This window comes from Condylura cristata, unplaced genomic scaffold, assembly GCF_000260355.1.
Source record: "Condylura cristata isolate star-nosed mole 26May11 unplaced genomic scaffold, ConCri1.0 scaffold00023, whole genome shotgun sequence".
Classification (NCBI taxonomy): domain Eukaryota; kingdom Metazoa; phylum Chordata; class Mammalia; order Eulipotyphla; family Talpidae; genus Condylura; species Condylura cristata.
The window spans coordinates 27914905-27927262 of record NW_004567124.1 but is presented as its reverse complement, the minus strand read 5'-3'; the positions used below and the strand labels follow the sequence as shown (position 1 = coordinate 27927262).

At 42.3% G+C, this 12358-nt stretch overlaps 1 protein-coding gene across 1 annotated transcript in view; it reads right to left on the bottom strand.

Moving 5' to 3' along the window:
* The window catches only part of RASGRP1 (RAS guanyl releasing protein 1 (calcium and DAG-regulated)), a 59824-nt gene extending 59758 nt beyond the window's left edge, over positions 1-66 (bottom strand). Inside the window, exon 1 of the mRNA XM_012728618.1 lies at positions 20-66. The gene's annotated coding sequence lies outside the window, so the exon portion shown is untranslated. The remainder of the gene's footprint in view (positions 1-19) is intronic.
* Positions 67-12358: the final 12292 nt, after the last annotated feature.

Genomic DNA, 12358 nt, shown 5'->3' with positions numbered 1-12358 from the left:
GCCCGCCCGCGCGCACCACCTGACAGCCGCTGATGTTCCCTCTCGGCAAAGTGCGGCGCTGGGGGACTCCTCCTTAGCCTGCCCCCATTACGCGGGAGTACCCAGAGGCCTGCACCCCTCGCGGTTCTCGCCTTGTATCCCTGCCGGCCACCTCTCCTGGCCCGGGGGTGAAATCCGAAGGGGAACTGGAGGGCTGGGGAGGCACCGGCGGCGCTGCAGGCCACCGAGCCCGGAGAGGAGGTGTGAACCCTAGGGGACACGCTTCGCCAGCGGTTCTCCTCGTGAGGGGACAGCCCCGCGCTTTCCTGTACTTTCTGCCCCGCGGCTCGCTCGGGCATTTCAGTCTGGTTCTCGAGGACCCCTGGTCCCTTTGCAGGGCACTTGTAGATACCAAAGCGCAGAGCCACGGGTGGACGTGCTAAGAAACTAATCCATAATTGTCTTAACCTGGCCTTTGGGTGCCTTCTAGGTAGCAGTTTGCAAGGCTGGGCTGGATAGATATGTGTCCCGAGCCCTGCAGAAGGCGGCGGACATGCAGGTGCTCTTTGGAGTCTGGATCCCTATCAGGCTGTCAGGCCGGAGAGCCAGCTGCCTGGCGTCTGGGGGGTGTGGGCGACAAGTGCAGAGGGGGGCAAGGGTGGGGTAGGGTGGGAGAGTTTTGTAGCATACCTCGCCAGGAATGGCAGCCTTCCCCTGTCCAACTGATAGTGATGATAATTCTATACATTGCTTCATTTATCATCTCCTCCAAGCACGTCGGGTTCACTAATTTAGAGATGAGAAATGAAGGTTTAGAAAATAACAGGTGTCCTATCACACAACCAGTAAGCCACAGTTATGCTGGGGCTGCGATCTTTCTGACTCCCTCTAGTCACTGCTAGACTGCCCTAGGATCACACCCATTATTATTATCACACATCATAACTCCCCCTACAAAGACAAAGTTCTCTTCCTAGTCAGAATGTTCAGAACCTTAAAGCCTACCTCTGTGATTTCGTTTATATAGTTGCTTATATTTATATATATCACCTTATCCTTAAACAAATTCAAGATAGCTCACAAAGTTATATAACCAGTCAAGTGTGTGGCACAAAAGTGAGAAATCAGACATACAAAAGGGCGGAAGAAATGGATGTCATTTAAAAAATATATACCCCATTGAATCTAATACACTTGTTACAAGTGTGACCAAGATTTTTGTTTTACAGATCTCTACAAGTTTAGACATAAACTGCAGAAAATGCTTACAAACATTGGGTGCTAGAAACAACTAAGTCCCTGTCACCTTTAATAGCCATATGTAAAGAAGGGACATCTGGATGTTTAATAAATATCAAATGACACTCTTCCAGACTTACACTGTTTATGCATATGTATGTGTGCCAAATGGAAAAATCCACCTTTATGTAATTTATAATTATATGTAAATACTTGCTGACAGGCTTTTCAGCATCTGCACACAACTCTAGACACACACAGGTATTGCACACAACTATACACCAGGGGCCTTATGTTTATAAGCACAAAAATGATTCATTACTAGTTCATTTAAGAGTCTTGCTGAATTTTTTTTTTTAAAGAAAGAGGCCTATTTTGTCTGGGAAGCTTCTTCTTTCTCTCTGCTTCCTGAAAGCCCTGAAATCCAATTGTACCTGATTCGGTCTCTGGGCCCACCTTAGCTCCTGGGACTTGCTGACTGTTCCTATCTGGGCAATTTGTCTTTTCCAAACTTCTGAAAATTGAGAAGTTGGCTCCATGTCTATTTCCATCCCCCTTCATGTGTCTAAAGTCCTGGTGTTGTCTGAGGTGCCTCAGACTTCAAAAATCAAGTTATTCTTTTCTTTCATTCTTTCCTCTTACCCTTTCTTCTGCTTTTGCCATCTCTGAGAAGCGCCTCTACATGCATTTATATAAAGGTATGTTTTTCCACTTGCACATATACATATACATATACATATACATATACATATACATATACATATACATATACATATACATATACATATACATATGTATAAATGTCTCTATAGCAGTAGAGAAAGACTGAGGACCACTGTCTTCCTCTGCCTAGCTCTGGGTGAGGCCTTGTCATGTTTCCCCTTTCATAATGTGGCTCTTAACTGGCATCTTTTACTTAGCTTGCTTGATTTTTTTTTTTTTACCATGTACTGAATTTTATTTATTTATGCATATAAGAATTGGGATGTAGGCATAGGCCAGAAAGAAGTATGGGGTGGGGAGAGGATGCACCACAGACAGAATGGGGAGCAGAACAGGCAGATCCACTGAAAAAACACTGCTTGGGGGAGCAGTGGGTGAGACAGGAGAGGTCTGCTGTGCCGTGTGGGTCACCTGCCTGGTCAGAGATTGAACCCAGGCCATCGTGGTGATAGTGCTGACTTAACCCCCATGCCACCAAGGAGGCCTCACTTAGCTTTCAAAGAGTATCAGTGAATCAGACTCTGAAATGAAAAACACCTGCTTTCATTGGATTTTCTAAATGATCCATTACTTCAATGAGGTGTTTTTAATTTTCTTCCAAGCTTACATCAGTAACTCTGTGACTCTGTGTCTGAGTATCTGGCCATGCTATGTAATACCCAGACCCACATTTGCAACTGGCCATCTCCTATGATTGCGCCTCGGGGCTTTCACTACATCTCCACGAGCAGTATGTTGGTCTGGCCCCTGTCATTGCTTACCTGGACCTGTGTGATAGTTTCACAACTGGCTTCCTGATTACAGAACCTCCTTTTCCTGGGCCCTTCTTTCACCTTGCTTGCAATTACATGATTGCATCATTTCTCTGTGTCCAGGCTGTGGAGGAATCTCTAAATGCCTACAGAACAGAATACAAACTTCTGTGTACCTTTACAACTGGATTTTACCTGTTCACCAGCCCTCAAGCATACCCTCCTGCCACCTGACCTTGGTGACTCCTGGCAACTACTCTTCCCTTTGCGCTTTCTAGCAGAGTTTTTGCTCCTTGTACCTTCTTCTACTGCTATGTCTTTACCTGGAAAACCCACAATGACATAATTATACTAAATGCGTATCTGCTGGAGAGTCGCCATAAAAGGCACACACAGGGCTGCTTCCCAGGACCTCAGGGACACAAATCACCCTTTCAGAATCTGCCTGATGAATGACTGGAGAACTTACGGAGGCCACCAAAGTCTCTTCTCACATCTAATACTTATTCCTCCATTTTGATACAGCCAGTGTATGACTATACAGTGTCAGCTGCCAACACTTGGCATTGAGAATCTGGCAAATAACAAGACAGATGAGATTCTCATCCACACAAGCTAACATAACAGACAGAAACCAAGTCAGCTAGTGAACAAAGACACTGTGATTTCCAGAAGCTGCCGCTTCAGAGTTAAGATACCCTATTGTCAAGGCACAGCCCACTTGAGCCATCCTACTTGGACCACACTTAGGGACATGTAGCTGCAGAGGATAATGAACAGCTATGGACAGGATTCTTTTGCTCTCCTGCTGGCAGCTGCTCTGTTGTCTAGGGCAAGAGAGTTGGCCTTGTATTTCATTATTGTGACTGGCTGTCCCAAACAGGAGCACATTGGACCCTACACCTGGGAGCTGCTTACTTGGACTAAGGAATGTCCATGCAAGAAGAGCTCCTTCTGGCCTGTGCTTTTCCATAGGGGTCTTGTCACTGCCTCAGCATCTTCTCGTGTGTGCACTAGCCTCTCTGGGAGTCTCTCCATCTATGGACCAGCTTATCTGGAGAGTGTTCTGTTTTCCTGAGGTATCCCAGGATTTTCCAAAGGAAATTTTATGCAAGTCACATAAATTATATTTTAAGACCGATCATCCCAGAAAGAGACCATAAATGTGAGTATCCATTGTTGCTTACAGCTACTTTGAGGGTCTCCAGGAAGTTCTTCCAGAGCCTCTCCCTGTAGCCAAGTCATAGTTATTTATATCACAGAGCCCATGCTTTAGATTTTGTATTTTTTTAAGGATGCTAACACAACGAACAAAAATACATGTCCCGTGACTTTAACTCCTACTGAGAGGGGAGTCCTGGAGGGCTTTGAACAGTAAAGCCACAAGGCTCTACTCTGCTTTACTGGGTCTCTCAGGCTATTAAGCCCCAAAGCTCATATGATGCAAGGGGTGGAGGGTTTTTGATGGATATGGCCTTCCTAATTTCTAACTTCTGGGTTCACCAGGTGGGTGACTTTTAAATTCTTCTGAATTTAACCTCACAGTTTACATGCTGTGACTCAGATTTACATTGATGCTCCGTGTAAAACTGAAACCCAGGCTGTGCGAAACAATGTTTGCTTTCACTAAGTGTGCATCCCTCTGGTTCCTTCATGATTTTTTTTTTCCCAAAATGACATTATAAAACACATGTTTGCATCCACTAAATGGATCCATTATGGGTTTGGGATTATAGTTTACAAAACACAGCTCTGGTTCTACGTCTCATGGAACATGTTGTAGGGGAAAAGACTTTTTTTGCCATGACCTTCCAGCACAGGTAGCCTAGTAGATAATATGCAGCCTTGAGATGTAGTCCCTGTGTGTGAAGCAGGAAAAAATAAGTAACCTTGACATATAGTTTTGTGGACTAGGCCTAAACTTGGCCCTGAGGTGGCTTTGTCTATATATCAGATAAAAGCTAATAAGGGCTTGGGCCCTCCCTGGTGGAGCAACGGGTTAGGATGCAGCACTGCAAGCTACCTGCAGCTGCTTCAGTGCGAGTTCGTTCCCTGCACCAGAGGTGACCCACATGGCGCAGCAGACCTCTCTTGACTGCCCGCTGCTCCCCTCAGCAGTGTACTTCGTCGATCTGCCTGTTCTGCTCCCGGCTGTCTCTGGTGAATCCTTTCACCCCCAACATGTCTGGTCTGTACTCCAGTTCTGTATGCATAAATAAATAAATCTTAAAAAAAAAAAAAGCTTTAAATAAGGGCTTCTGGCAGGAAGGTAGGGGGAGGGACACTCACAGGCCTCTCCTGGCTTCTGACTGGCCACTCACAGGACATGGGGCCATCATTGTGGCTGGAGTGGTGTGGGTGGGTGGGACTACCTGTGAATCTCCTGCTGCTTCACAGCAAATACTTGTTCCTGCCTACCACATATGGGTTTCATGACCCATTTTCTCATCTGCGGCAAGTGAGAATCAGGCAAGCTCATAGCTGAGGCCTCAAACCAATGTTTCAGTAACCAAGTCAGCGCTATGTGATCACATCCAAGGGTCAAATTGCCCTAGTTCTTGCTTGATGGGGAACTGACTTCTCAGAGGAAGTAGAGGCTAGGATGCGAAGGATGAGATGACCAGTGAGTCAAACAAGTGAGGTGACAGGCCCATGTTTCAGAGAAATGGAAGACGCAGAGGAGGAAGGAGGAAGGGCAGAACCACAGCACCTAGGAACTCATTTGGTTTTCCCCTACCCTACGATATAATGAAGGTTCTCTGACTTCATCTTATTGCCTTCACACCTTTGAAGAGCCCCCAGGACTCCTTAAATCACTTGATCCACTTTAGATGTGATTCAATTAACACCTTTCCTCAAGTTTGCCTTTGGGTGCTTGAGATGAGTGCTGCTGAAGACAGGACTGAGTTAATTAAAATTCAACACCAGGCTTCTTTTCAAATGGCTGCCACTGCAATCAGAACAGCAATAATTTGAATGCTAAAACCAGTTGAGTAACGCAAACACTATTTTTAAAACTCCTATTGTGCATACAGCACTACATTAGCATTAATACTACTTAATAATTTAACACCTACAAAAACACATGGGTTAAAACTAAAAAAGAACAGTTCATAGAAAGATTCAAAATGGCCTTGATCAACCAAAGGATGTGGTTTTCCGCAAAACGTTTAATTTAATATGCACTTTAAAAAGTACTGTAATAAGCAGAGTATTGACATGAAAACTCCTGGGTGCTAATATGCACTCACATGTGAACCATGGGGAAAATCATTGCAAATAAATATGGGTGGGTGCTTCTCAAACTGGGATCGTCTATAGCTGCATCCTTAAGGGTCTAGAAGAAATTCTTTCTCTTTAAAAGGGGGCAAGCTTTACTCAAATTTAAGAAATACTAAAGTAGGCCATTTCACATGCAATTTGCAAGCATTTTTACTTCTTTATTTTGACAACACAGTGCTAATGCCCACCTCACTCCCCTGCATGCCAAAGCCTAGTCTTTCTCACCTCCCAAGGAACATAAGTATTTTTTATTCAGTCTGATTCCTTGACTTGGGCATAGGAGTGAACTTTGAATGGAGAAGAAATGACCTTAAGTGTTAACTGGGATAGAATGATGTCTTTCCTCAGCCCTCTGCCTTTGCAAGTGCAAAGCAGCAAGACTCTCAAGTACAACTACAGAGAGTATACCTTTACTTCCTGGGTAATTGCGGTCCCTGAGTGCAATTATCACGAACAATAACATCACACCCAAGACAGCATCGTGAAAATTAGAAATGTATTGATTAAGAAACAAAGCTGAAAGCTTACATTTACTGCAATTATCAATCAAGGTTGACCTGCCTTTGTGTCTGTCAAACTCTCTGGTTGAAGTCATTTCTCAGTCTCCATTCAAATGATTCTTAAAGTGTGCTGCAAAAGGAAACCATTTAGTTTGTTTTGCATTGTTTGGTTTTTTTTTCCCTCCTCCTTCTTCACCTTACACCAAACTGTGTGAACTCTGAACAGTACGTGCAGCTGGAGAAGTTTGCCTCGGGCTCGAGAGTGTGGACCAGACATAATCATCAACCAGGATAGTCAACCAGGCACTCAGCTTAATTGATTTTAAATTAATCAGTGAAAAGCACTGCCATATGCTGTGATAAAGCCAGTCCCCATTTAGGTGTGATCTCCAAGTGCTCCAGAAGTGAGGCTTTGCTCCCCAAGGAGGGTTACCTCATGTTGGATCTTAATTTGGCCACTGCAGGTGGGATCCAGCTGTCGTCAGTGGTTGGGGAGGGTGCAGAAATCTAGGTTAGATTTATGATGGAAATAGACAAGTTATATATACTCAACGCTGACAGTTGTTTTAAAAATCCTATTAAAATCGAAGTTGCTGTCACTTTTGTCCTGCACCAGCCAGGAGAAGGGAGGCAAGGGTGTGTGGTGGGGATGTGCCTCAGGCCCTCCCTCGATAACATCAGCCTAAATTCTGCAGGAGCCACAGGGCCACGTCTCAACATTTATGGGCCCCTTCCTTCCTAAAAGTGTATCTTAAAATGTATTTTACGATGGTGCAAAGATGACTACGATCCAGATGGAGTTCATTTTTGTTCTTTCATTATTATCACATTCATTTTTTTTCCCTTCTGACTTAAAAAGAAATCAAGATACTTTCTGAGTACACAGGCCCAGGACCTCCTGGACTAGGGCTAGGGGTCAGGCTGGCACTTTTGTAAAAAACAAAGTGTTCTCTCTGAGTTCCAGAGAACTTAGTGGCTTTTACTGAGAAATGTTGGTGTAAATTAAGGGAAAAGGTAATTTTCTAGGACTATCTCCTTCTCTGTGCATTAGGGAGGAATGTGAAAGATTACCAGAGGCAAGAAATGGGATGAAAAGTAAAGGTTTTCCTGAGGAGGAAGGAAAAACAAAGTTTTCTTTGAGAGCAGGAGATCTGAAAGGTCATCTAAGACCAGAGGGTTCCATTTTAAGGCAAAAAAATAGTACTTATCTGTCAGGGTAGTGATCAAAGAATGCTGGTCTAGTATCAGAGAGTAAGTATCTATAGCTTCCATGTCAGACTTGAACTTGGGGGTGTTGTACCCAGAGATACCACCACATAGGTCTGACAGCTCCTGGGTTATAGCAGAAAGTAGGCTTAACAGTTGGGCACATCAGTAGGAGGCAAAACAAACAGATAAGCAAACCCCAAAAGTGTTGGCTTACATGTTATGCTTCACTGAGCAAGATTCTATCATCAAATAGACTGCATTTTCTTTTTTTTTTTCCTGTATTTTCTTTTTACCCTACATTTCTTACAATGATTATATGAGCCAAACTACTAAGTATCCCCTACATATCAAGCACCGTGCCAAGTGCTTCATCCTCACAGAAAACCTTTATGATTATCTATTACCACTGTCTCCACTTTACAAACTGAGGATTTAAGGTTCAGAAAGGTTAAGTAACTCTCCCAAGGGCACATACCTAGTAAAAAATGAAACTAGGTTTCAAGTCAGTGTGATTCTGGAGTCCAAGTTTATCACCACTTTGTGCACCCCTAATATATTAGTTTTGTATCCAAAAAGTTGACTATTTAGGCTATTACCCACTCTGAAATTCTGGATGAAGTAAAGAGGGAAGTAATCAGCACTAATTATTTTGTTGATGATCTCACTGAAGTGAAATCTCAATTTAACCACAGGTTGTGAAGCTGAGCATTTTCTGGTCAGAATTTTGGTCTAATTGTGGTTGCTACTTGGACCCACCCGCACCAGCTAGAATGATCTCTAAAAAGACTTGGTCATTGATAGGAGGAGAGCCACTGACAAGACTTCTTTAGGACCTACCCCACAGTTTCACTTTCAGTTATTTGAAAAGTGAAAGTGTAAATATCAAAAACGTGCTTTCAATATGTTGGAGGGACCACCTGCTTGTATCTGTCAGTTCTTACATGGCATGCACATGTGTACTCATGGACACATGTTTTCTGAGCACACTGAGCTAAAAATAAGGCTCCTGTTATAGTCTCTTCTCTATAATCCCCCTTTTAGGGACTTTGGTCCTTCTCTTCAATGGGGAATACTTAGATCAAATGATTTAAGCATTATTCCTTAGGGCTTTTATTCCTACAACCCAAGAAGTTTGTTTTCTTTGTTTGCTTCTTTATTTGGAAAGAGTTCAGCTCCTCATTACTATCCTTAAAATAATTCTTATGAATGAGATTGTAATGGAATACTCCAGTCTTAAAGTCTGTACTCCCTCAACAGGTATGGACATTTTTCTGAGGTATCAACATATATTCAGACCTTTGGGCTAACCTGGTCAAGTAGGAGTTAAGACTGATTTTAGATTCTTCTGCTTCTGTGACTCTTTTCTACTTGTTTGACTTCCCAGACTGGGCCATTCTTTTCCTGGAACATTTCAGCAACCAGTTTGCTCAATATCTTCCTACCTTGCTGCCCAACCCAGCCTGCTCATAACTTCTGATATAGATCTGGGCACTGGAAAGATCCTTCACTTGCCTTGCTCTTGACATAGGTAAATCACACTCAAGGCCCTCTGACTCAGCAGCACTGTTTTTCCTGGACCTAATCTAAGACTGCCAGGTGACATATAGGCTTCTACTTCCTGCTATCCCATTAGTGTCTTGCTTTTCCCTTCACTCTTCCAAGACATCTGAGGTTCACTTTTTATGTAACCTCTATTTAACATGAGGCCTGGTGCCTCTCTCAGCCCTGTGCACACCACATCCCATCCGTACAAACAAGGAGTGCATGAAAGAAGGGCAGGGGGTAGTTAGCAGAGATGCTTGAGGAGCAAATAGGAGAGTACAGATAAAGAAATACAAAGAGATATAGCAAGTAGTGTGTCTGACCTGCTTTCTAGCTTCTGTAACAAAACTGTATGATGGGTACAGGCTCCTGAGAAACCACTGAACTATGTCCCAGCTTAGTTCATCTTCTGGGCAAAGATTTCCTTCTCTGTTCAGATATGTGTTTTTGCCTGTGTGAGAGGCAGTTATCCCAAATTGACCTTTGTCCATAATTTTACAATACAACTTCACTAATTCTGTGTCTATCTCTAACCTCGATAGGTTTCTAACAGTCGGAGTGGCTTTTGATTCAACTCTCAAGAACCAATGTTTTTGGCTGATGCAGCTCTTTCTGAACAGTAAGTCACTGTTGTGTAACATGAAAAGGACCAGAGATAAAGAAAATGGTGGTTTCAAAAGATTATCTAAAACAAAAGACTTTTCAGGTCCTGATATTCAGAGTTTCATCCCTCAATGAACTAAGTTTGCTCGTTTTGCAGGGAGAAAAACACACGTAGTCACTGTTTGGAATGCAAGATGCAGAGATAATAGGTCACCCACCATCACTAAGGGGCTGGTGCTCACTGCTTGGCATAAAGTTCATCAGGGAGGCCAAAAATAAGTAACCCTTTCCTGCCCTAGCAGCTCTCATTCTCATCTTGTGTTTCATGAGGGGCATGGTTGTCGTTGCAGGTACAGATCAAGCAGAAATAGTATCCTTGCACCAAAGAACAGAACTCAGGCAAATGGTTTCCAGCTAACCAGTTTCCTTCTTCCTTCTGTCTTTTAAAAATACAAAACAAAGCAGTTACTTTGAAAGCTGTTGAAGCCTGGTTATTTCTTCAACCAGATTGAACTCGGATCTCAGCCAGCGCTGATCTGGGAGGATACAGGAGGCTCTGTCAGTGCTGATGTTGACACTAGGAGGTGAATCCCATCCTGGACGCAGCTGGGAGGGTCAGCACTCCCTGACCACGAGGAACCTGATGGCATTTAAACATGGATTGGCTTCTGGGATCAGGGGGGACATTTATGGTTGTGAGGGTTCCCTGAAAACATGCTAGACTCAAACTTTGTAATTGGGGACTGTTTAGAATGGGGCAGGGTAGGAGGTTCCAAACCATTTCCAATATTTCCTGGGATTTCAGGAGGCTCCTCTTTGTTCTGGGAAGACTCTATCCCTATTCATTGTTCATTACTCACTAGAGTTAGAATCTTTCCCAAAGCACAAAGATAAGTGACTTTTGGGGAACCACAGGACAAGACATTTATAAATTGAGAGAGAACTATAATCATGTCTTCAAAATTCTAACTTGGCCCCTTGAACAAAACAGAATTGAGTCTATATTTAAAAGATTTTGTCAGAAGAAATTATATATATACACTATACATATATACATAATTGAAGGTTTCAAAAATAGGGCTTCTCAATTTATATAAAAATAAATGATGGATCTAGAACTAGAATCTTAACTTTTCCCCTGCAAATTTAGTGTTCTTACTACTATGTTGTTTCCTCTATAAAATATTCTACTCTAACAAATATTTTAGTACAGTTATTTCAGTAGAATAACAGCATCCAATGGCTACTGTCCTATTTGGAATAGGCTTTAAAGTGCTATGTGCATGTGTGCACATTCGTGTTTAGACTAAACTGTGTATGATCTGCCAACTTCTTATTGTGCACTCACACAGAGAGAAGTTGAAGGAATAATACACAGAACATCTATCTATCTCCAATTAGATTCAATCAGTATTAACAGTTGACCACATTTGCTTTCTTGCTTTTAAGAATACTCTTTTCAAGAATAATTTGCAGAGAATATGACATTTCACTCCTGCACACTTCATCCTGTACTTAATGCCTAAGTATAAGGATGCTCTCCCACATATGCCTAATATCTTATTCATAAATCACTATAATCCCCTAAGAATATCTACCAATAAGTCCATGGTCATTTATTTCCAGTTCTCCTTTGTTCTATACAAATGTTCTCAAAGCCCTAAGAGTGTCTTCTATAGCGCTTTTCTTTAGAATCAGGACCCAGGTTAGACTCACTCACTGTCTTTGGTTTTTAGGTTTCTTCAATGTCTTTTCACCTAGAACCTCACTTTCCAGTTGCTACTTGCCAGATGTAGCAGCTGGGTTAGTCCAAATGAAATGTGCTTTACGTGTGAAATGGACATTGAATTCTGAAGACTAAGCATGCAACAAAGGCTATAAAAGACCTTAATATAATTTTAATACTGATTTTATGCTGGTGTTTGGCTATATTAAGTTAAAGGATATAGATTATAAAGATTTGTTTCATCTACCTCTTTTTATTTTTTTTTAAATGTGATTACCAGAAAGCTATAGACGACTTCTGTGGCTTGCCATCCTAGTTTTGATCCTATCCCCCTCTTCACTCTTGTAAAATGTCTGGTTTATAGATGTTCATTGTTTTTTGTTGCTACTTTATTACAGTTGCATCCCGCCTTTCTTCCCCATGACATTGTCTTAATGAAATGTCTGTGACTTTAGAATAAGACAGATATATTTTTGTGAAAAAAAAAAAGTCTAGAAAAATCTGCAGAAAGGGCTGCTTCTTAGGCATCCTGGATGGCAGAAAAGTACTTACATACTTGTTGCTTCAAGCAATCATTCTGGAGGAACAGCTCACTGATCTTTGCCCTGTCCAACTCCTTTATATAGACCCGTAGTTTCTGAGAATCCACTTTCATGTAATATTTTGACTTTTCTTTATCTTCTTTTTGTTTTCTCAATTTTTTTTGGTTCTTCTTTCTGACTGCTCACTTTTCAACTCACCTCAGTTTATGTTGGAGGAAACTCAATACTCAGGAGTGCTGTTTTAGCCATCTTTCAGAGTTC